Below are 25,009 nucleotides of genomic sequence, written 5' to 3'. Positions count from 1 at the left end.
ACGTGTTCTTCAGCAGCATTTGCTAGCACAGCAGACCATTTCTGATCAGCCTTGGGCTGCTTTTCCAGAGCCCCCTTTGTCCACAAACCCAGTTACGCTTTCATTAATATTCTCTAACAAAACAAGCAAGGTGGGTAACACCCAGTACCCCTGGCACCACCCCACGGCCCACAGCCTGAGCACACGTTTGTCAAACTCAATGTTTGTGCCAAGCCATGTGTCCTAGGGCCTGGGGCGGGGCTGGCATTCGGAGGGTTCACACGGGCTGTCAGCACTCCGTGAGGTATAGCGCACTGCTATCTGAACTTTACAAATGAGGCAGCTGAGCCTGAAGAAGTGGGGGGACTTGACTAGGAACGTCCTGAGAAGGTAGCAGACCTCACACTCAAGCCGCTACCTCCAAGAAGAGCTTCATCTCAAAGGGCCTTGGCTGGTTATAGGGTCTGTAGCTCCGTCCTGCTCCTGGGCCTTTGTTCTGTTTCCATAAGAACTCTAGCTTCAGGGGCCTGTGCAGATACCCCCAGCCCTGGTCTACTCTGGCCGGCTGGCACTCATGCTAGAAGAGGGCCTGCCCTGGCAGGGAGCCCAGGGAACATCCAGACTTTTTCATGTGGTTCCCACAGGACAAAATGAGAAAGGGAATTTCACCCATAAGATGAACAGCCCTCGCAGTTCAAGAACATATAATTCCATCTAAAGTGGGGGGTGGTGACTTAGCAGCAGCATTGCTGTGGCCCCCCAGGGTGCTCATGCCAGAAGAGGGCCTCCTTTGTAAAGTGGGAAGAAGAATAACGGCTGCTCCGGGGTGGGTTGTAAGGACAGGATGAGCACCTCGTGCTCCCCTTGGCGGAGAACCCATGACTAAGAAACCAGCAGGAAATGACGCCTGCTCTGATTACTGCTCAGCTGGGAAAAGGTGGAACCACAAAATATTAGTTCTAGAACATCTCCTGGAGAGCAGCCACAGCTGCCCTAGTCTGTACATAAGGACGCTGCAGTCCAGAGGGCCAACAGGACTTACGGAGGACGCAGCTAACGACTGCAGCGCCATTTTCCTATAGCTAGACGCCCGAGCATGGCTTTTGGTGTCAGGCCCACTGAGAGCCTGGCCTCTCACAGGGCTCGGGAAGGTTTGGCTGTGGCTGCAGCCACATCCTGCAGCGGACGACCAAGGAGCCTTCCAGCACGTATATCACCTCCCTGTGGTCAGGCCTCGAGACTCCAGCCAGACTGAGGTCAGCGGGCACTGGCCACTCTGACTGTCCTAGCAATAAATGCTGTGACCGGCTCTAGTCTCGGGTGGGCTGCTCAGCCATCCGTGCCTCTGCCCCCTCCCTGTCTCTCCTCCTGCTGGGGGGGGGGGGGACCCTGGTGGACTGACTCCTATGCTGTGCCCTCCATGCTGTCGGTCCTGGCGCCGGTCAGCACAGCTCACCACTGGCCCAGGGCTCCCAGTGGCGGCTGGTGGTCCCGCAGCCAAGACATGACAAAAGAAACCCTTCAACACTAGAGGTTCTGTTTTCTTTTGTTTTCTCACATGTAAAAGGAAACGAGTGATCTCAAAGAATGCATAGCAGCCTCCAAATGCACACACACACACGCTTTCCCTACCCAGAAGCCTCAGTGGGCAGGCACATTGTGTCCTCTGTTTCCACACCAGGAGTTTTCAAGTCTCCACACCAACCATCATCACTCCGGTAGCAGCTCCCAGCCGGGGCCATCTGCCCACTCCCCTCTCCCAGATCACATACAGGCAGGCCTCAGAGGCATTGCACGTTCAGTTCCAGACCCCATAGAAAGCAAATATCATAATAAAGCGAATATTGCAATAAAGTGATTCACACGAATGTTTTAATTTCCTAGTGCATATAAAATTATGTTTACACTATACTGTAGTCTATTAAGTGTGCAATAGCATGTCAAAAAAAAAGTACGTACCTAATTAAAAATACTTTATTGCTAAACAGGCTAATGACCATCTGAGCCTTCAGCATGTCACAGTCGTGCTGGGGAGGGTCTTGCCTCCCATTGATGAAAAGTCAGTGTCTGCACAGCGCAGGGAGGTGAAGCGCAACAGAACCAGAACGAGGAATGTGGGCAAGCGCGTAACGGATGGTGGAGCTAATGCTTACCGTGTCCCAGGCACAGCGCTCTGCCATTGCAGTCATTTAGACTGGGGGCCACTGTTCTACATGCTAAAGATGGAGCCATGAAAAGGCGGCTCAGGTCAGACCTCGTGGAGTTACAAGCATCCCTCATTCATCCCTCACACCCTCTGGGGCTGCTACCATTATCTCCATTCTCCAGGGGTGAGATTAAGGAGATGCTGCCAAGTCAGAACTGGAGGATATTTCCTCACGCCAAGCCTGTGCTCCTCCCGTTGCCTCCCACCCCTGCCCAGGCACTAGGCCTACTATTGTCACAGCTGGGAACTCATCCTGGACCATGGTAAAGCCAGTGGGCCACCACTATGGTGGCAACAGCACCAGCATGGGCTCCACCCTCCAGAACAGACAAGCCACAGGACCCTCTCAGTCAGGTGCGAAGGCATGTGACGTGGGCCCCTGGGACCAGCTATGGGTCCTGTGTCAAAACCATCAGAAGCTCTTTTTCATCCTCTGATGCTCAGTCATCAGTAGATTTCCACTTGCAACCATAGCAGCTTCAGAAAGGCAAAGGAGACTCAGGGCCATGGTCAGAGCTGAAAAAGTCAGCCCCTGAATGACAGGAAGTCAAAAACTGAACAATCTAGGACCCTGAAAGGACAGTCCATGTTCCCAGGAAGTGTGTCCTAGCACCTGGGAAAGTGAGACGGTAGGTCAACAAGATGGAAAAAATGGGGTTATTCCTGATCTCAGCAATTATTCAAGATAGTGTTGGCTTTGAGTTTTCTAGGTGTCTTCTGTACCAGAAATACATCATTGCTTTAAAAGCAAACGATAATAATAATAATAAGCCAGTGCCCTGTTCAAAGGCGGGGCGACAAGTGGATTGGCAGCAATGTGGATGAGACTGCCCTGCTCTGGTCCTTGTTCTTGCCCGTTCCTGAGCTCAGGGGCTGTTCTCAGGAGGAGAGCAGAGCAAGGTGCCCTCCCCTACCCCAGAGCACTAAGAACCAAGCCTGAGGCTGAGCTGAGGTCGAGTCTAAGCCTGGTTCTGCCACAGGGGTCATTTAACATCCTTGAGGTTTAATTTCCTCCCCTCTAAAGTGGAGGTGATAATCCTACCTCTGAGTGTGAATGGCTCAGCAAAGAGAAAAAAGATCGTATGTCAGATTCTCAAGCATCGCATGCCAGCCTCACAAAACTATGAAAGCTAACCACATGATATCTCCTCAGGAGTTAAGAGCATGAGCCCGGGCACCAGGCCCAAGGTCCTGTAGTCAATGGGTAGCCGAGCTAGGATTTAAGACCACCTCTCTGTAAGACTAAAGGTTCTGGTGTCCCCACCGTGCCTTGCGTCTGCCACTAATGGAGGATGGATGAGGAAACAATGACAGTGTGCTGTCCTCTGCAGCCTCAGGTATGAAACGGGGGGTGCCCTCCCTAGCCTCATCCAAGATGAAGGCCAGCCTGTGTGTGTGTCTTTGTCTGCTCTGCTGTGAGCGTGAAAGAGGGATAGGGCTTGGCATCCTCACACCTCAAAACAACGGAGGGGATGCCAGGCCACACTGAGTTACACAGGAGACATCAAGGAGGGCTCTTGAGACTGGTTAAACTACAGGATTGCTCTGAAAAGGAAATCGGTGTAACTAACTAAAGCAGCACTGCCCAGCCCATGTGCCCTGCCATACCCAGGCAGGAAGTGCACTCGCTTGACCCAGGCACACCCACGGCCGTGTGCACACTGTGTGACCCAGGCACACCCACGGCCGCGTGCACACCTACCGTGGGACCCAGGCACACCCATGGCCGCGTGCACACCACGGTACTCAGGCACACCCACGGCTGCATGCACACCGCGGGACCCAGGCACACCCACAGCTGCGTGCACACCCACGTCTGCATGCACACACGGGACCCAGGCACACCCACGGCCGCGTGCACACCGCAGGACCCAGGCACACCCACATCTGCGTGCACACGCGGGACCCAGGCAAACCCATGGCCACATGCACACGCGGGACCCAGGCAAACCCATGGCCACATGCACACGCGGGACCCAGGCACACCCACGGCCGCGTGCAAATGCAGCCTGCAGGCTCCGTAGTGTTGCACCTTCTCTCCCAGTGAAGAAAGGGTTTCATGGTGTAGGGAGTAAGCTTGGCATAATTTTAGAGGAAACTTTGAAGTCTATTTTTAACAGCTTCTAATCTATCAAGAGTGATCATTTGAAGTCATCTGTATTATTAATAAGAAATTACTAGGACACCAAAGCAATTCCATGGAGACAGGAAAGTCTCTTCAACAAACGGTGCTGGAACAACCAGCTATCCATATAAGAAACAGGAAAAGAATCTAAACCCCTACTTTACACTTCACAAAAATTAATTCAAGATGAGCATAGACCTCAATATAAAAGCCAAAACATAAGCCTTAAAGAAGAAAACATAAGGGACTATCTTTGCAACCAAAGGGAGGCAAAGATTTCTTAGGACACAGGAAGGGCCAGCAAAGAAAAAAATCATAAATTGGACTTTTTCAAGACTTAAAACTCTACTCTTTGAAACACATCATTAAGAAGATGAATAGGCAAACCACAGATTGGAAGAAAATAATTGTGACATATATATTTGACAAAAGACTTCTATCCAGAATACACAAAGAATTCCTACAGTTCAATAATATTTTTTTAAAAAAAAACTTTTGAAAAAAATGGGCAAAGACTTGAACAAACACTTCACACAAAAAAAGATTTATAAATGACCAATAAGATAAAAAGATGCTCAACATTATTAGCCATCAGGGAAATGCATTTATGAAGCTGTAGAGCCAATGAAATTAATCTCTAATGGCAAAAAAAAAAGCAGATTGGAGGTTGCCTGGGCCTGGGAAGAGCTTGGCTGAAAGGGTTGCATGGGAATCTTTAGGGGATGGGAACGTTTACTATCTTGATAAGAGTGTAGGTTACATGAATGAATATATTTGTCAGAACTCATCAAACTGTGCTTTAAGATCTGTGCCTTTCTCTGTATGTAATTTATACCCCAATAAAAAAGAGAGAAACTATGCGTGCTGCACCTCACAACGAAACGAGTGCTGCAGCTGCAAAGTGGAGCCACTCAGCACCGAGGAAGTGGGTTCCAGAAGAGAGGGGCAGAGAGTGGGTCTAGAGGGACTCTGGGGGCAAGGTCACCTGTGAGTTAATGGTGCACTTGGGTGGCAGCTCTCTCCAGGCGCATGGCAGCATGTGGAAGGGACACAGAGACCCTGGGGGAGGCCAGCAGAGGACACAAGCGGGGAAACCATGGGGCCCTGCCGACCCATGTTTGCGTCCTTCCGTTGTGTCCTTGGAGCTGGGGCGCTGCTCACTTTGCCCAGGAGGGTAGCATGCTGTGGGGACCAGCTGCAGTGGACTCAACAGCACAGACAAAAGAGGGCAAAGGCAGGACCCCAGGGCTACTGATGGAGCGTTGTTAGTCCATACAGCTTATTCCCAAAGCCCTCAAATCCCCCTGAGCTGGAACAGCACGTGGATGTGAGACATGCTGCTCCCCTGCTCCAGCTGCGGGTGTCCAGCTAATTACAAAGCAGGGCCTGTGTCCATCTCCCAGCCAGGGGGAATCCCACAGTAAATGTGGCTTCCTGGCTCAACAGAACAGCTCTCCCACCGAGGGGACGTTAGAAGTGTGGCCTGGTGGAGAAGTCAGACTCCATGACCCTCTCCCTCCTGCTGTCAGGCCACCCGCCCTGCCGCCAGCCTTCTTCCACTTGGGTGGGGGGAGGAGACCAGCACCCACTCTTGAACCAGGGCCTGACCACCCCCAGCAGTGCCCCTCACTCCCTGTGTATCACATGTCTGAACTGAGCGGGCTGGTGACCAGCCACCCACTGCTGGGTGGAGCTGAAGGCCCTGCTGACTGTGAAAGATGCCTCAGCATCAGATGTGAGCTGTGGTCGTGCCACTTGCTAGCTGGGTGACCGGAGGAGTTCCTGACTCAGTTTCCCACCTGCTCAGTGAGGACACCAATCATATCATACTCAGGGACAGTGACAAGCGTTAGGTGAGCTAAAGCATGGGCCGCTCTGAGTTCTTAGCACAACACAGTGTTACGGGGAAATTAGTATTTTTCTTAAAAGCCCATGCTGGGAAAATGTTCTGGAATTAGTGGTGATGGTTGCTTGGCTATGTGAATATGCTGAAATCCACGCAACTGTATGCTTTCAAAGAGTGAATTTTATAGTTTGTGAATTATATTTCAATAAAGGTGTTATAAAAAATGTTAAACATGCATTTACTGTATGATCCAGCAATCTCATTTCTAAGGTATTTCCCAAGAGAAATAAAAACATAGGGTTTTATTGAGTTGGAGCTAACATGGAAACAGGCAGAAGCGACGTGCCGCCTCCGGAACCAGTCACTCGGCCTGTTGTCCACTCCTCCCCAAGACTCAGCCACCGAGAAGGCAGCGGGAGCTGCAACAGGAGGCGTGGAGCAGGTCTGACCCTCCGTTTGCAACAGGGACTGTTTTGGGGGGTCTCTTCAGCTAGAGCCTCCTGGCTGCTCCCTCTCGCACAGAAACTTGGCAGCTCTGGCCTCTGCCCAGGGCAGGAGGGATTGGTACTTGGCCTCCTCAAAGCTCAATAGACCAGCTCCTTGCAAGGCAATGTGGGGCTCCTTGACCAGAAGCACAAGCGTCACTCAGGAGCTCGTTAGAAATGCAGAGTCCCAGGCCCCGTCCCCGACCTGCCAGATCAGAATCTGCATTGAACAAGGTCCACATTAGAGCAAGAGAAGCTCCGGGCTAGAACGTGCTCCTTTCAGAGCATGGAGAATTGAACTGCTCATCATTAAAGCCTACCCGAGATGCAGACAGCATGAGAGAGAAGGTTCTGCTTCTCAGTCCTTGAGGGCCCTGTTATGAGTTGAATTGTGTTCACCCCGAAAAGAGATGTTGAGGTCCTAACCCTCAGCACCTCAGAGTGTGACCTTATTGGTGAGAGGGTCAGTGGAGGTGAATTTGGTTAAGGTGAGGTCGTACTGAGAGGGGTGGGTCCTGACCCAATATGCTTGGTGTCCTTATCAGGAAACAGCCACAGGGAGACAGACACAAAGCGAGAGCGCATGACGACAGAGGCAGAGATTAGAGGGATACAGCCAGAAGCCAAGGATACCAAAGGTTGTTGACAAACCACCAGAAGCCGGAAGAGTTGCCTACAGGCTTCAGCAGGAGTATGGCCTCTCTGACACCTCAATCTTGGACTTCCAGCCTCCCGAACTGGAAGAGAATAAACGTCTCTTGTTTAAGCCACCAGTTTGTGATATTTTACAATAGTAGCCTTAGGAAATCAATACAGACCCCAAGACAGAGGGACTCCCCACCTCATTAGGCTTCTGAAACAAGGGTCACCTCACAGATGGCCCCACTTCTATCAAGTGAGTGACCACAACTAGTAAACTGGGTGGATGGTGTGGTGTAGGTCTAGCTTTCCCAGGAGACACTCGGTTTCTCTCGGCCTTGATGCACCCATGTGTCCCGGAAGTCTCTTACACGGAATACTGGGAGAGCAGCTGAGTTGAGAGCCAGTAGGTGGGTCTCAGGACCCAGAACCCATGGCCGAGACTCAGGGGTTGTCCCAGCCAACCAGCTGAGGAGGACCTGTCCACAGGGAGAGGGCCAAGACCACCGGTTCCTCCAGCCAGTGCCCTTAATGCCTAAGGGAGGGCATGAGAAACAGGGGCTGAGGACTGCCCATGACACCCATGGCAAGTGGGAGACTCAGATCCCCTCCGCACTCTCCATGACTTCCCCACGGGTACGCCCGTGGGTAAGAAGTGGAGCAGAGGCCTCTGGCTGAGCCAGTGACGGCAGTGGACAGCCAGGCCTGAGTTCCAGCCCTGTCGGCAGGCGTTCGGACATGGTTTCACTGTGCCCAGTCACATCATCGCTTGCCCAGATCTGCCCCGGGAATTGTTACAAGGGAATTTGGGGTAACTCAAGAAGCATCTTGAGTCCTTTCCTCTTTTGCCCTACCCTGCAAGGCCTTGGCCTCAGGCAGCTGGATGAAACTCCTTCCTTCCCTCTCTCCTTCCTTCGCCCCATCCACTTGCCCCTGCCCAGCCAACCTGGAGAAGGCCCCTCTGGTCTGGATTCCTTCAGACCTAGATGATGAGAATGAAGTCATAGCCCCACCAGAGGGAAAGACACTGGGCTTACTCACCTGCTTACCCTCTGAAGAGGGAAGCAGTGCCTGCAAATTAGCGCCCCACAGAGAGGGCAGCAGCCAGTCCTCTTGTTGCTGTGCCTTAGTCCCTCATGCCCAGCCTGGGTACACAGCAGGACCTTTAGCAGCATGAGGAGAATCAGCTCACTCAGCTTCTCTGGCCCCACACAGACGGCCCCCACAGAATCCCAGCCAAGGAAAAGCAAAACCATGCTGGTCTCTCTGCATCGCATCTCAGGTTTCTTCCAGCCTGGGCCCAGGCACCCAGGTGACAGGCCTTTTCTGTGCCATCCCCTTCAACAGGCTTTCAATGGTGTTTGTGGGTGACTCGACCCAGGCCAGAACAGTCCCTGAACTCTAGAAGTTTGTGCTGTGTGTGGACCTCAGAGCTTGAAAAATACTGTTTAGTGGAGTTGCCTAACACACGTTTTCAAGATAACACAGTCAGTTTGAAAAAGGGGTTAAGAAGTTGGACTTTGGAGTCAGGCAAATGTAAGTTCAAATGTGGGGTCCTTGAGTTCGTAACCTCTTAACCTCACTGAGCCACCTCTGCAGGCTGGGACACTTGATTCTTATAAGTATTAAGTGACACAGCTAATGGGAAAACTGCCAGATTTGGGCCTGGTACGTAGACAATGAAAGGGAGAAATGAAATCTAGTTGTGGGTTCACAAAGGGCCACCATCCCAATTGATGGGATTGTGAGGTCTGGGAATCTTCTGGAAAATGTGGCACTTAGGGGTATCCCAGAAAGTCTAAGGAAGGTTCAAAGGAACCTAGAGACCATGTGTCCAGTGGCCCTATTTTAGAGATGATTTAGTGAGGCCCAGAGAAGTAAAAGGACTTGCTGTGTTATTGAAATGATTTCAACTGTTAACACAAATAGCAGAACACCCAATTTAGACTGGCTTAAACAGTTACCTAAGAGAATGAGAAACCTGGAGGATGCAGGGCTTGTTCAGTGGTCCACTGGTCACCAAGACCCCAGGCTCTTCTCATCTTTTCACTCTGCCGACTGCAGTGTGGGTGATGTCTTCCCCTCATGGCTGCAACATGGCTGCGAAAGTATCAACCAGTGAGTGAGTCTCCACACAACCCTCAAAAGCAGGAAGGGGAAGGTGGGGTATTAGTTTCTCGTCACAATTTTCCTTTTATCATAGAGAAGACATTTCTCAGCCTTCCCTCAAGTCTCCTTGGCTGGGATTGACTGGTTCCCAGGCCCACACACCAGTTTCAAGAGCAACTAGGAAATGGAGTGTTAATCTAGCATTTCCAGCCTCTGTTATAGGAAGAAGCCTCTCCCATAAAGAGTAAGGGGAGTGGGCAATGCAATTTTATAGCTAACTAACAATACTCTAAGACTTGCCCCCAAATCATTCACCTACTTGGCAACCAGGAACTGTAGGGACCATGCTTCTGATCACGCTGAGATCCTGGGTGAGGCTGGGCCTGGTGTCTGGCTTCCCGGGGAGGCCAGCCTGGGCTGTAGCCATCGAGGACAAATGAATTCTCGTGCTCTTCATCACCTCCTTTCCTTGTCAGTGGTTCAGAGTCACAGGACCCCACAGTAAGTCACCCTTTGTGACAGCAAGGAGATGGAGGCCTTTACACAGTTGCTTGCACGAGGTCCGAGCTGTCAGCGGCAGGACCAAGACCAGACCCAGAGCTCCAGACGCCCAGCCGAGGATGTTCTCCTACCAGGCCAATGCGTTCTGATTTTTTTTTTTTAACCACCAAGAAACTCATTTGCAATTTTTCTCCTCAAGGACCTCATGTTTTAAGAGATTTTTCATCTCCTAAACAACTGCATTTATCAAATAATAATTTATTCATTTTCCCATTTTTTAAATTAATCAAAGATATATATAACTACCAGCCAGAGTCTCTGATCAGCGGGAGATAACCCTTATTACCACCCTGGGTTGACTTAATTCACGCCAAAAGCAAAGAAACTTGACATTTTAGATAGCCCGAGCAGCCTCGTTATGGGAAAGTGGAGGTTTTCCATTAAGCTTTGTGAAATATTTAAAAGAGCTCCTAGACCCCTGTCACTAATTCATGGAGACCTTGGCCTCCAGGGAACCCTATTGGGAACTGCTGCACTATATCATGCAGGAAGTGAGGCGTAAAGGGACTCTCACTGGCCCAGAGCCCTGCCACCACACTGCTCAAGGATTCGTAGCGGGGATCAAGCTCCTACCAGCCAGGGCCTTGGACAAACCACTCAATCTCCCTGGGCTTCAGGTTTCCCATCAGTAAGATGGGAATGAGATATTAGTCAGCATTCTCATTGCAAGTAACAGAAACTACCTCTGCCCACTTAAAGCAGAAAAGACTGTATTAAAAGGATGGGGGTGGGGGGCACAGTTTGGTTGCTCCTCAATAAGTGAGACGTCGAATTGCCACATGACCCAGCAATTCCACTCCCAGGAATATACCCCAAATAATTTAAAACAGATACTCAAACAAAAACTTGTACACAAATATTGACAATAATTCTATTCACAATAGCCAAAATTTGGAAACAGCCCAAATGTCCATTAACAGATGAATGGATAAACAAAATGGCGTATATACATATGGTGAACTATGATTCAGTCTGATAATATGCTGCAATATGTATAAACCTTGAAAACATGATGCCGAGTGAAAGAAGCCAAACACAAAAGACCACATACTATATGATTCTATTCATACGAAGTAGCCAAAATAGGCAAATCCATAGACAGAATGCAGATTAGTGGTTGCCAGGAGTGGGCATGGGGGTGAGCAGAAGTGTGGACAGTGGCTGCTTATTGGGTCTGCGTTTCCATTTAAGGTGATGAAAAAGTTTTAGAACTAGACAATGGTGATAGTTGCACAACCTTGAGAAAGTGCTTAATGTCACTGAATTGTACACTTTAAATGTTTAAAATAGTAAATTTTATATTATGTACATTTTATCACAATAAAAAATGTACATACAATGAAATGAAATGAAATGGTGCTTGGTAATTTGCAGGGTGTGTGGGTGTACGGGCTACAGCCACAATGCCACTAGGACGACCTGGCCCCCACAGCCACACAGACACCGCCACCTGCCTTGCTGGCCCAGGGTCCCCATCTCCTGCAGCCAATTGCATCTCGTTGGGGCAGGCTGGGGCAGAGCCGTGGCAGGCAGCTGAGGAGGAGAGCCCTGGCATCTGTACGTTCCACCGCGGGCGTCAGGCCCACCCGGACACACGAGGGGATATTCTCCCAAGCGTGGGAAGACGGGAGAGATGGTTCAGAAATGACAGTGCAGGGAGCCAGGGCCTACTTCAGAGACAGAGGAGAACACACAGAAAGAGCCTGGCACATGGTGGGCGTGCAAGGAAGGCCGGAGCTCAGGTTCTTCCTCCTGTGACATCAAGACAGAAGTCAGTCACAAAGTCAGCACTCTCTTTAAAGTGTTCAGGTATAAGGCAACCTTTCCCTGCCCCCTTTATCCTCTTCTGAACACACTCATCACTCCACCCCCCACAGATTCATCATTCAGAGACAGTTGCTCTCTCACCTTCCCTATCTAACATGACAACAGCAGCTGGCCATTTACCTAGTGGATGCTAAGCCTTGCATTTCTGTGTTCCCTTTGCAGTTTCACACACGGGCTCGGCCACTTTGAAGCCAAATAACAGTGAGATGGTGCCCAGGGGTAGGACAACAGCTGGGGGAACCAGGTCTGCCTCCCTGCTGGGGGACAAAACCCCTTTCTGGGCACAGTCACTACTCTGTGGTGGGGAAGAAACAGTGCGTGTTATGGAAAGTCTCTCATACAGACCATTCAAGGTGGAAATGGACAGGATCAGAGCTCGGCTTTTAAAAATATTTTTATTTTATATAATCTGAAACTTTCAGAAAAGTTGTGAAAATAGTATAAGGAATTCCCATGTAGCTTTACTCAGAGTCACCACTTGTTCCCGTTCCTCCTTCTGGTTTATCATCCTCTCTCCCTCTGCCCCTTTCTCCCTTTCTCGCTCAGACTGCTCCATTTTACCTGTAAATACTCCAGTGTATGTTTTCTCAGAACAAAGACAATCTTTTGCAGAATCACATATAATTATCAAAATCTGGAAATTTTATATTGGTCAATATTATTGCCTAAGCCTCAGTCCACATTCAAAGTTCATCCATTGTCCCAATATTGTCAGTTAGAGCTACTTGGGGTTTTCAGGATATGGATTTCTAATTTAATTGCTCTGTGGTCAGAAAACATGCTCCCCAGGAGTTCAACTTTTTGAAATTTCCTGTGTCCCTCCCCTCAGGATCCTGCTGCCTCCTCCTCACAGGGTCCCTGGACTCTCTCCCGTTAATGTGCAGTTCAGAGGTCAGCCATGGATGGAGGGATTAATATGAACATTTCAGGGCTCCCCTCCTTGGTTCCCTCCTATCTGGCATTTCCCCTTTATTTTCCAGCCATTCAGGCAGCTCCTCTCCATCCTTTGACTGCACTTTCTGCTTCAGCGTCAGCTGTCCCAGCTGCCAGCCAGGGAGTGTCCAGGCGAAAACCAGACCACTGCCCGTTCCACAGAGTCCATACCCTTCCAGTTTCTGCCTGTTCATAGTCATGCTCCAGTGCCTTCAAATACAAATAGTTGTTTAAGGAAAAAAATGCCCGAGTTTGCACACCCACACACATAAAATCAGGAAGTGTTTGTGCAGGCCCCGTTCCACGGTGCGGACCATCACTCTGAACAGAACACACTTGATCCCAACACGACGACTTCAGTTTCAGTTGGCGCCATCTGATGGAATTATTTATTTATCTGATGGAATTATTTAATAATCTCTCCTTAACATTACATGAAGAAGTATTTTTGGAATTTAATATAAATAACAAGAGAATTCAGCCAGACAAAACTAAACACATATTAAATAAACCAGATACCATATGCTTAAATCTATGAATACATCGACCAGTAATTCACTTATGCATAAATGTGAAAAGGAGGAAACAGTGCTGAAACATTTCAGCTTGTATTTTATGAAACAGTTTTTAAATATTTGACATAGTTTAGTAATAGTCAAGAAAAACAGTTCACCTAGTTTGGATGGTTTATTAGTTTTCTAGTGCTGCCATGACACAGTACCACACACTGGGGGGCTTACACAACAGAATTGTGTCTCTCACAGTACCAGAGGTTGGAAGTTCAAGGTCAAGGTGTTGGCAGGGTTGTTTCCTTCTGAGGCCTCGCTCCTTGGCTTATAGAGGGCTGCCTTCTCTCTGTGTCCTCACATGGTCTTTCCTCTGTGTGTGTCTGTGTCCTAATCTCTTCTTTTTTAAAGGACACCAGCCACACTGGATTAAGGTCCACCCTAATGACATCATCTTACCTTAATTACCTCTTTAAAGTTCCCTATCTCCAAATAGAGTCACAATTGGAGGTACTAGGGGTCAGGACTCAACTATGAACGGGGGGCAGGGTACAGTTCAACTTATAATGAATGGACAGTCTCCTCAGCCTTCCTACCTTTGGTATGTTAACACATACGAGGTATGAAAATTCAGTTTATGAACTTATTGCAACGATGTTGCTAACCTTTTTTGATATCAGAGGGATTATTCATTATGAATTTGTACCAACTGGGCAAACAGTTAACCAAGTTTACTATTTGGAAGTGCTGAAAACGTTGCATGAAAAAGTTAGACGACCTGAACTTTTCACCAACAATTCATGGCTCTTGTATCACAACAATGCACCAGCTCACATGGCACTGTCTGTGAGGGAGTTTTTAGCCAGGAAACAAATAACTGTATTGGAACACCCTCCCTATTCACCTGATCTGGCCCCCAATGACTTCTTTCTTTACCAGAAGATAAAGGAAATATTGAAAGGAAGACATTTTGATGACATTCAGTACATCATGGGTAATACGACGACAGCTCTGATGGCCATTCCAGAAAGAGAGTTCCAAATTGCTTTGAAGGGTGGATTAGGCACTGGCATCAGTGCATAGCTTCCCAAGGGCAGTACTTGGAAGGTGACCATAGTGATATTCAGCAGTGAGGTATGTAGCACTTTTTCTAGGATGAGTTTGTGAACATAATTGTCTGACCTCATATGTTACTTATAAAGAATGGATTAGCGTGGACTTCATCTTAAGAAGAGAGGGAGCCAGGCCCTAGAGAGCTAGACACACTCTGACAAGAAAATCCGTCAGAGGCCCTGGGACTCCAGGCTGGGCTCCTCCGTCCCCATGTTCCGGTGATGCCCACACCCCAGGAGCAGTACCTGACAGGTTGGGGGATGGACTTGTAATTGCTTTAATACCTATCTCTTTGGATTGATTCATTCTTAATCTGACCATCTACTTTACTCTCTTTTCTAATGAAAAATATTAGCAGTTATGGAGATAGTAACCAATCAAATGACACCAAATAAATAAATAAATAAATAAATAAATAAATAAATAAAAACTTACGATAAAAAAACCCTACATCGTATAATTTGAATCAGACCCTGGCAAGCATTTGTAACTTGATTGCCCACCCTGTCTTCATTTTGATTGCCTGGCAAAAACCCTCCTTGGTTGTCTGCATCTCTCTACCTGCTCTGCAGGGGCGACCTCCTGTTCCCGGAGGAAAAGGCCAACCCACGCTGACCGGGGTCACTACATTTGTGACCACAAACTCCATGACCCCTCAACACTGCCAAACAATCCTACTGTGCTTTGTCGGTCAGCATGTTTCTGCTCTCCTAGACAACCATCTCACAGCTTCTCTCTCCTTAAACCTCCAGCACCACTTTCTCCTACTCTCGCAGCAGGAGCTGACCTTGATTCTCCATTTATCTGGAACATGGAAGCAACTAGAAAAGAGCTTATTCGAGCTCCCACTGGCCTGTGCAGCCCCCACGCATGTTGGTGCCTGCACCACACTGCCTTACTCCCTGTTTCGTAGGCCAGTCCCCCACATCTACGTAAATCAGCCTGTGCTCCCTCTCGCCTCATCAATGACTTCATCTGACCCTGGACCCTTCTCTCCTATAATCAGTCTAATAGGCCTGACGTGTCCACATCTCAAAACTGTTTAACCTAAAGAGGGTGAGGCCATGCTTTGAAGCCACAGAGTTGCCTAAGGATCCCCTCCCCACTTCTGGTGGGGTCCGCCAGAGAGACTGTGCAGGAGACCCAGAGATCAGGTATACATAAAACAACCACTTTCAGCAAAAAGCCATTGCCTAACTAAAAAGCCTAGTTATAAGCAGAAGGAAAGATCCTCCTTTTCATGCTTAATTTTATTCCTAGTGACCTTTTTCAATGGAAATATACTGAACAGGTTCTAGTCTCCCCACCTTAGAGGGAGCAAAACCCCGTCCTTCTCCTCCCTTAGTCTTGGGGTCCTTATCACTTGAAGAGTTGGAGACTTAATAAGGACTGGCCCTTCATAAAGAAAGAAACTTCTCAAGCTCCCCCAGTGTTGACTGAAATTATTTCCATTGTCATGATACTTAAAGATATATAATTATAAAACTAAGCATAAATGCCTTAGGCTTAAAGCTATTGCACAATGATCAAATCAAAGTAAACTGAAGAATAAGTGACAGCAAAGCCCTGTGCCATCCCCCCACACCACACGCCTGACGCCAGTTTGGGAAACACTGAGGGACAGCTCTGACTTCCTTTCTGGTCCTAACGGGCAATGGTTTTCTGAACCTGAAGTGATCAGAGAGGGGCCATAACTGACGCCAACGATAAGAGGGTCAACTGGAAAACAGTGACAGCATTAAACCAAATAAATAGATAATAAAAAGTCAGCATTTTACCTAAAGAAACAAAAATAAAATGGGGGTAGAAAGAAAAGCAGTTTTACGTCTCTAGTGAAAAGAGGTTTTCTTCCAGATTTGAAAAAGCTCAGGTTTTAGTCTTTCTTGACTCACTTGGTCCCATACTTAATAGGTTTCGTTAAAATTAAAAAAAAAAAAAACTGGCAAGAGACCTTTCTAAGTAATTATGATGTTGGTTTGTATTTGAAGTTACAGATGCTATTCTTTTTATTAATTACAAAAGCAGGTGGGAAATCATGCTTAAAGCTACTCACCTAACACAATGACTAATATTTTGTGCATTCCCTTCTCTCCTTTGTTTTGTGCATATATTTTACCTATTATATGTATAATGTATCCTTTCAAAACTTAAGACTGTAAAATGTGTTTTTCTCTTTTGGCACATAGTGTTATTATAATTTTGTTGACTGCATAATCACATATTTCTTGTAAATAGTACAAGTTACATAATCATCCTTCTACTATTTATATGTAAGTTGTTGTCTATTTCTCTCCAGTGTAAAAACTGCTGCAGTGAACATCTTCAGGGATATAGCTTTTTCTATCTTGTGGATTAGTTTGTTTGGTTGGCTAGATTCCCTGGTGGGAATTTCTGGGTCAAAGCGTAATAATTTATTTAAAAAAAAAAAAAAATTTCTGGTGAGCTACACAGAGGCTTGAGGACACAATGGGGGTGGAAAGCAGATTTGCAATAGACGTGCAGAGCAAATTTAAAAACCCTGATGGAGAAGCAGGGGTTGTGTCACCAGGTGTAGCCAATCCTCTGATGGGTGTTGGTGCTATTGTTTCTCCACTTCTCTCGATGGCCCCTGACGAAGCCACCAGAGCAAGTCAGAAATGCGCTGCTCTGATCCAGCGGAGGCGACGGGCTGTCAGGCCACACAGAGATGCTAGTTACCAAGGCAACCTTCACGTTTCCCCTCTTTTCCAGGTTAACAGTTCTGAATCTGTGCTGGATGCTTGGATAGAATTAGTTCAAAAAAGGGAGAAAAAAGAAAACGTCTTTAAAAGACAATTTAACAGTTAACCTGAGCAACGCGCGCCGAGCACAATGCAGAGAACCTTGTGGTCTGTTCCTTTTTCTGTATGACTTCATAGTTTGATCTTTTCTCTGAAGTGCATTTATTTCCATTTTTCTTTAATAAAGCAGAAGCACCAGCATGTCCCATTGCATTAATTACATACAGCCTGTGGAGTGTCAAACGTCCCCGCCACACAAGCGCCCCGGGGCCTCAGTGGGACACGCAGAGGCATAATAGGATGGTGATTATGGTCAGGGAGAAGCTAGGAGCAAGGGGTCTCAAACACCCATGTCCAATCTCCACCAAGACCCCTTTGCTGCCACACTTGTCGTTGTGGGGATTCTCAGGACCTGGGCACATATGGCTTACGGAAAGCTGTCCTCCCCACTGGCTTGACACAGCCTCCTGGAGTCTGAGAGCTAGCTCCCTCCGTGGGTCGCTGCCCGTCACCAGGAATGAGCTTGTGAGACCAGAATTCAGTATGCTGCTGCTTCTGCCCGAGCGCCTCCTCTGCAGTCTGCAGCCACACACCACAACCAGCCTTAGCTACAGCTCAGCTGAGTGAGACACAGGGCAGAATTCCCCCTAACAAGGAGTGGCACGTGTGACTCGTAGCCCAAAGACCGAGTGTGCAGAAACATACACCCTGTCACATTTTCTGTGACATTTTTTCTAACTCTGAGCTTCCACTTGTTCCCAGAGCTCCTCTCTTCCCAGCTCTGGGCGTTAACAAAGTGCTGATGGCCAGGGGGCATCCATCTGGTCCTCGGGCGTCTGCACAGCAGTCTGCTGCTGAGAGGCCCATGGAGAGTATCTGGTGCTGCCACCCCGGGCCCCCAGGGGTGCGGGAACCCAGGGCAGCTGCCTGTGGGCCTGTCAGGAGAGACACCCCCGTGGTTCCTACCTCTCTGGACTTTATGCTCCTCTCTGAGAGGCATGCCGGGTTTGCAGGATGGCAGAAGTGGCAGGGATGCTTCTTTCAGGCTTGTGACTCTTTCTTCCTTTATGTTTCTTCAAGGTGTTCTGAATTCCCTTTACCCAAGTATTTAGGGTTTCCTACAAAATTAAAAAAAGCCAGAAGTGAGTCACTCACTTTGGTGTAGACCCTACCACATGCTTTCCCTGGAGCATTAAGAGCAACAGCTGCTGACTTGCTGAAAGGCAGGGATCGTAAGGAGGCAGATCCTGGAAGACCACTCCCCTAGTCAGTCAGTCAGTCTCTCTCTCTCTCTCTCTCTCTCTCTCTCTCTGTCTCTCTGTCTCTGTCTCTCTCTCTCTCTATGTGTGTGTATGTGTGTGTCTCTCTCTGTCTCTCTCTCTGTCTCTCTCTGTCTCTCTGTCTCTCTCTGTCTCTGTCTCTCTCTCTCTGTCTCTCTCGCTCTCGATGTGTGTGTATGTGTGTGTCTCTCTCTGTCTCTCTCTCTGTCTCTCTCTCTGTCTCTCTGTCTCTCTCTCTTTCTCTGTCTCTCTCTCAGTCTCTCTCCCCCCAATATCTCAAAATAGTACTCTACCGAATTATCCTCCTTGCAAGTCCTTGTGTCCGCATAAAGAAAATGTACTTCTCATCCAAGTGTCCCCTCATCTCTCAGTAAGATGGGTCCTGTGTCTCCCAAATTGAGTGCTCCAGTATTAACACCCTTCACTTGCAAAGCACCCGACTGTGCAACTGATACTTCCCCCATTGCCCTAGGCATGATGAGGGGAGTGTGGGTGGAGGATGTCTCTGAGGAAGAGGGGAGCCGGAGGGGAGGTTTGGGTTGAGGGCCTGAAACTGAGGAGGGAGTTGGTTATGCTGCTCACCCCTAAATTACACAAGGCCTTCTGCGGATTAGCCTGACTCTGGGGATGGCCACCTGCCACCTACAACTGAAGACGTCGATGTTAGAGTTTCAAATGAAATCCAGTAATATATGAATACAAAACTACAGCACAAGCAAGTTGGGTTTATCCTTGGAATCCAAAGATGGTTTAAACAGTAGAATACCTGTTAAGATAATGCACCACAATATGAAAGGAGACCTGTCTTAGAATGTTCATAGCAGCGTTCTTTGAATTACAAAAAAAAAGAAAGAAAGAAAGAAAGAAAAAAAACTGGAATCATTTAAAATTTCATCAGTAGAAAAATGAATACATGAATTGTGATCTCTTCATAGAAGGGAGTATATGAAGCAGTGACAGTGCATGAGCCCGTGTTGTATCTATTAACATGCATGAAACTCGAAAACGTAATGTTGACTAAGAAAAGCATGTTGCAGAAGAATACATGTATCGAAATTCATTTATAATAAATACAACACATGAATAGCAATATGATAGGCGATGCACAATGCATTCATACATAGTAACAATGTAAAGAAAAGCATAGTGATTATAAAGTCTGGTTTCACAATAATGTTTACCTGTTTGTAGGGAGATACAACGTGCAGCCAGGGGCTGGTACCCCAAGAGTTTCAAATGTATGGGCAATATTTTATTTTTCTAATTGGATACTCAGTAGTTCATTGAATTATTCTATATACATTGTATACATCATAAATATTTCACAATGTTTTCAAATAAACTTTGAATTAGCTATAAAATGAAAAAACAAACACAAGAAGTAATAAGGGGAACTACTATCTGGATTAACTTTTGATCTATGAGGAAAAATTAGTAAGAATCTTGGTGAAAAGGAAAATGTCATTTTAAGATGTGGAGTGCTGAGCGTATACATCTATAAGTGAAAAGATTTTAAAAACAAAGAATATAAAAATTACATTGATAGAGAATCAAATTTAAATTCTGAATATTCAACTCCAAGGGTAGTAAAAGCCCACACACAGCCCCTCCCAAGGCCACTGAAGTGGAGGGTCTGTCACCCGAGACGTCCTGATTTACCCCGGGGGCTGTGGGTTGAGCTCAGCTTCGACAAGGCCGTTTCCAGAAGATGGAGGCAGGAGCATCATCCAAAGAAGACAAAGAGAGGTGGGAACCTATAGGGTGAGAGTCAAGAAGGCTGAACCCCAATGGAAGCTGATACTTGTGAAGTGCTGGAAACCCAGACGTGGCTTCAGGCTCCTGTTCATAGAGGCCAAGGGGTCACCTTGTTTCCTGGGCGCTGGAGACCAATTCAGCAGGACAGGGAGCAGAGAGCTTGGTAGGCCCTCACCGTCCAGCCTGAGAGAGCTCGGGCCAGCGAGCAGCTCACTGCTTTCAGCAGATTCAGACCTCAGGAGGATGACTGAGCTAGGGGGTGCAGATTCCAGACTGGTGTCATCGCCATAACGGGGGCCAGGAGGTGGCTAGGAAGCTGTCATTGTGTTTCAAAACAGGGAACAAGGGATTCAGAAACTTGACTTCAATTCCCTGCAGAACCCTTACTCACTCTTTCTTTTCCTTTCCTTCTTTCTTTTTTCAATAGGCTTAATTTTTTTAAGAGCAGTTTTAGGCTCACAGGGAAGGTATAGCAATTTCTCACAGGCCCCCTGCCCCCACACCTGCACAGCTTCCCCCACCATCAACAGGACATTTGTTACAATTGATGAACCTACACTGACACATCATTATCACCCAGAGGGTTCACTCTTGGTCTGGTACATCCTGTGGGTTCGGACAAATGATAATGACATGTATCCACCATCACAGATCACATAGAATATTTTTACTGCCTTAAATCCCCTGGTCTCTGCCTATTCATCCCTCCTTTCTAACTCCTGGCAACCACTGATCTTTTTACTGTCTCCATAGTTTTGTCTTTTCCAGTATGTTATGCATTTGGAATCATACAGTATGCAGTCTTTCAGAATGTCTTTTTCACTTAGTAATAGGCATTTAAAGTTCCTCCATGTCTTTTCGTGGCTTGATAGCTCATTTCTTTTCAGCGCTGAATAGTATCCCATTGTCTGCGTGGCCCACCGTTTATTTATCCTTCAGCTACTGAAGGACATCTTGGTGGCTTTGACAATTATGAAGAAAGCTGCTCTAACTATCCTTGTGCAGGTCTTTGTGTGGATGTAAATTTCTAACTCTTTTGGGTAAATGCCAAGGGTTTCCTTCCTCCCCCTACCCGCCCCCCAGCCTCACCCCCTTCCTCTGCCTTCTTTCCCTTCTTTCTGTCTCCCACTCTCCCTCCTTTTATTAGCACTTCCTGTATCTGGAAAACGAGAGGGACCGGCTAAGGCCCGCTGCGCTGTCCTCTTATTGCCTTACATTATCAGCGGGATTTCCATACAGCACATCTTGGCTCCCTAATTATAGAGCAAGTGTGATCTGTCTTCATATCTCCAGTGTCCAGCACAGAACTAGTCATGAAATACTGTTTCAGAATATGTTTGTTGAATGAATGAATCAAAGAATGAATGAACTACCCTTCAGGGCATAGCGTTGCCCATGCTCCCTGAGGTTCATGATGAAGAGAACTATGAGTGGGACTGACTGTCAGCCCGCAGAGCCTGTGGCGGTGACTGGGTATGGGCTTGAGGCTGCGTCTTGGGTAAAATGTTTGCCATCCAGAAGTATATGCCACATCATAGGTCAGATCCACTACGGGCGGCCCCTGTGCCATCGATGCGCGTGGTCTCGTGGTGCTCTACGGTTATGTGTACAGGTGTGTGTAATGACACCTGTGCGATAGTATGAAGGTGGCAGTATTTGAAAGGGGGTGAAAGTGGGGGAAGAACGAACAGTCATAGTGTGTGTGACTCTAAGCATTTTGGTGGGACTGGAGTCAGAAGGGGTGGCAGAGGGAGGGGAAGGAAGGTGAGCACAGAGGGGAGAAAAGGGTAGAGGTGCTCGGGACTCAGATGGCTCCTGTGGCTGCAGCCAGGTGTGTGGAGCAGAAGTGAGATGAGCCTGGAGGGGCCGGTCAGAGCTCCACCAGGCACGGCCTCCATGACAGGCCCGGGAGTGGGAATTTCATCCTGAGAGGAGACCACAAACAGACTTTACGCCAAGGGCAAAGAATTGATGAAAGACAGAAAAGGTGGCAATGTGGAAAAGAAGGCTGAAAGGAGGAAATGCTGGAGTCCTGAGACCACACAGGGAGTGACTGAAACTCAGGCGAGGGCTGAGGTCCAAAGTGCGGGAGATGCTATGGGGATGAGAGGTGGGAGTGTGTGTGGAGACGTTGCAGGCGGTGGGCTCTGCAGGGCCATAGGGCTGAGTCATGTGGGTGAAGAATAAGAGCTGTGGCACAGCAGTGCTGGCTCGGGAGACGGCTGGGTGGTGGCAGTGGGAGGGGGCAAGAAAGTACTGAGGTCAGCTGTGGACATTTTAAGCTTTAGGTGTCTGTGGGACATTCAGATAGTGTTACAGTTACTTTGTGTGCCGGGTCAACTTGACTGGGCCACGGGGTGCCCAGATATTTGGTCAAACATTATTCTGGATGTGTCTGTGAGGGTGTTTCTGGATGAGGTTAACACTTCAAACAGTGGACTGAGGAGAGCAGATGGTCCCCCCAGTGTGGGTGGCCTCGTCCAATGAAGCGAATAGAACAAAGAGTAAGAGGGAACCTTGCCTGCCCGACTGGTTGAGCTGAACACTGGTCTCCTCCTGCCCTCAGATTGGCACTTACACCACTGGCTCTTCTGGGTGTCCAGCTGGCCAACCGCACATCTTGAGATTTATCAGCCTTGATAAGTATGTGAGCCAATTCATTATTTTGTATGTGTGTCTCCGCCTCAGAGAACCTTGATGACTAATACAGATAGAAAGAGTCAGTAGGATTTCTGCACCAGAGCAGAGAAATCCAGTTTATAAGACTGAAAGAGTAACTGTGTGAGGGAGGTGTCGAGTCGCCAGGGGTACCCACGTTCAGAGTCTGGGGGTCAAGGAAAGATGGTCTGATTTTAGGCTGAAAATTGAAGAGTAAGAGTTGCCCTGGCAAGATGGAACGGTGGGCAGGCAGAGGGCACACGAGGCACAAGACAGGCATCCATCCAGCAGGACTCTAGGTCTGGGCCATGTCTCCTCTCTTCTCAAACCCTCTCAGAGCTTAACACGGGGTTGGGTGCATAGTAAGAGCTCAGTACGCAAGGCTGAGTGAGCTCTCTGGTTCTGTCACAAGGCCTTCCTCTTGGGTCCGTGCCTTCGGGCAATCTGCGTGTCCATCTGTGATGTGGCGTGCCAGCAGCAGTGGCAGGAGCAAACCCCTCAACTGCTGTCTCCGTCAGAGGCAGCCTCGGGGCTGTGCTTGCGCAGGGTGAGGACAAGGCACAGAAGAAGAAGGAGGAGAGCCAGGAAGGGGGCGGGGGGGCTGCTTGAGGAGCAAGCAGGTGGCGGTGTGTCTAGGTTCCATCCTGCCAACTGCTCCTGAAGTGATACCTTCCACCTGGTGGGAGGGGGAGGATTCAGGGCCAGCCGGGCCCAGTGGGAGGCTGGGTGGGCAGATACACCGGCCTCTGCTCCCCCACCTCCCTCTGTCTCATTCATGACAGCCATGAAGTGAATCTTGCTGGGGCAAGATGCAGCCAGAGCCACAAGTCCACCTCTTCTGCATGGGGGTGGTGAATGGTGAATGACCAAATGCACACAGCCCCTTTTTGACCAGCAACACCCCTATGGATGTTGCAAAGTCTAAAACATCTCTATTCTGGCTATGCACCCTCGTATTGCTGGGGTTCAGGCATGAATGCTGCAGGAGAGAAAGGAGGTCCTTCTGCTTCTACCACCCATGAGTCCGAGGCCATGCCTCTCACCTGGAAACCCTGGCTGCCATCTGGGCAAAACTGCCGGGGCCCCTACATTTGTCACACAGACCCGGACTCCTCATTTTAGTTACGCTCTCTGCCTGTCTTCAGACAGAGGGAGACACTCATATATTGATCAACAGATGGGAAAACAGAGACTCATTCATTCATTCATTCACTCATCCATTCAATATATTTATTCATTAATCATTATAACAGAGCCAAGGGAAAATGCACAGGGCTCTGCTGCTTTTGCTACCTCAGGAAGTTTCCTTAACTTTCTAGCTTTTTCCACTCATCTGCTTACAAATATATTAACACCCACAAGACGATGTGTATAAACTGCTTGACGTTTTTAATATTGGTACTCATGTGCCAGACCTGGGAATACATGGATGGATTAACCTTAAACCCGTTCTCAGGAAACTTACATTTTATTAAGTCTTATACTTCTTTCAAGTAGACATGGTAGGAACAGACATGTGTTGGACAGAGGCACAGCGGGTTCTGTCCAGGGTCCAGTCCCAGAACTGCCAGTGCTTCTCGCTGCTGTGCAGGGACTTGCTCTCCAAAGCACCCAAGTTCTGAAAGCGCTTGGTCCAGGGTGGGGTGGGTGAGCCCTGCCTCTGGTGTGGCTGCCTTCTCCTTCTCCCTGGGCGAGCTCACCCAGTCAGGCACCCGTGCTTCCTGGCAATACCCCAGCTCTTCCCGGAAATACCCCAGCTCTTCCCACCCTGATGAGACACTGGCTGGCATGAAAGGTGGGCCAAGAGCAATGAGTTTGGTCATTGGTTTCACAGGCACACAGGTGGCTGGTGCCTGCAGAAAAGAAACTAAGGACTGTCGGGGAGATGATTGAACCATGTCTGGAAGCCAGTGGAACTGAGATAGAAGGAAATAGAGGCATCGCTGCTTCCAGAGCTCTAAATGAGCAAATGTTTAGGAAGGAGGGTGCCAGAACAAAGCAGCCTGCGCTGCTGCCCCAGTCCCTTTTCAGCTCAAGTCACACATGTGCTAAGAGGCTTCTGGCTCCAGGCAGTTGGTAGACATTGGCTGACAGATTTGGGATCTGAATAGAGTCTGTTGATTTCATTCATGTGTGCAACTTCAGAGATGAATTTTAACAGTTAAAATGGGGAAAGGGGAAAAAAAAAAGCCCCAGAACGTTGCCAGGATTGCAACACTGGCTGTTTC

The 25,009-nt window shown here is 48.3% G+C and overlaps 1 protein-coding gene across 4 annotated transcripts in view; it reads left to right on the top strand.

The window, feature by feature from the left end:
• FARS2 (phenylalanyl-tRNA synthetase 2, mitochondrial) overlaps window positions 1-25,009 on the top strand; it is a 558,189-nt gene that overhangs the window by 511,101 nt on the left and 22,079 nt on the right. The gene's annotated exons all lie outside the window — the stretch shown is intronic.

Source organism: Rhinolophus sinicus, chromosome 14 (assembly GCF_057876585.1).
Source record: "Rhinolophus sinicus isolate RSI-liver-muscle chromosome 14, RSI-T2T, whole genome shotgun sequence".
Lineage (NCBI taxonomy): Eukaryota > Metazoa > Chordata > Mammalia > Chiroptera > Rhinolophidae > Rhinolophus > Rhinolophus sinicus.
This window is presented reverse-complemented; position numbering and strand designations above follow the sequence as displayed.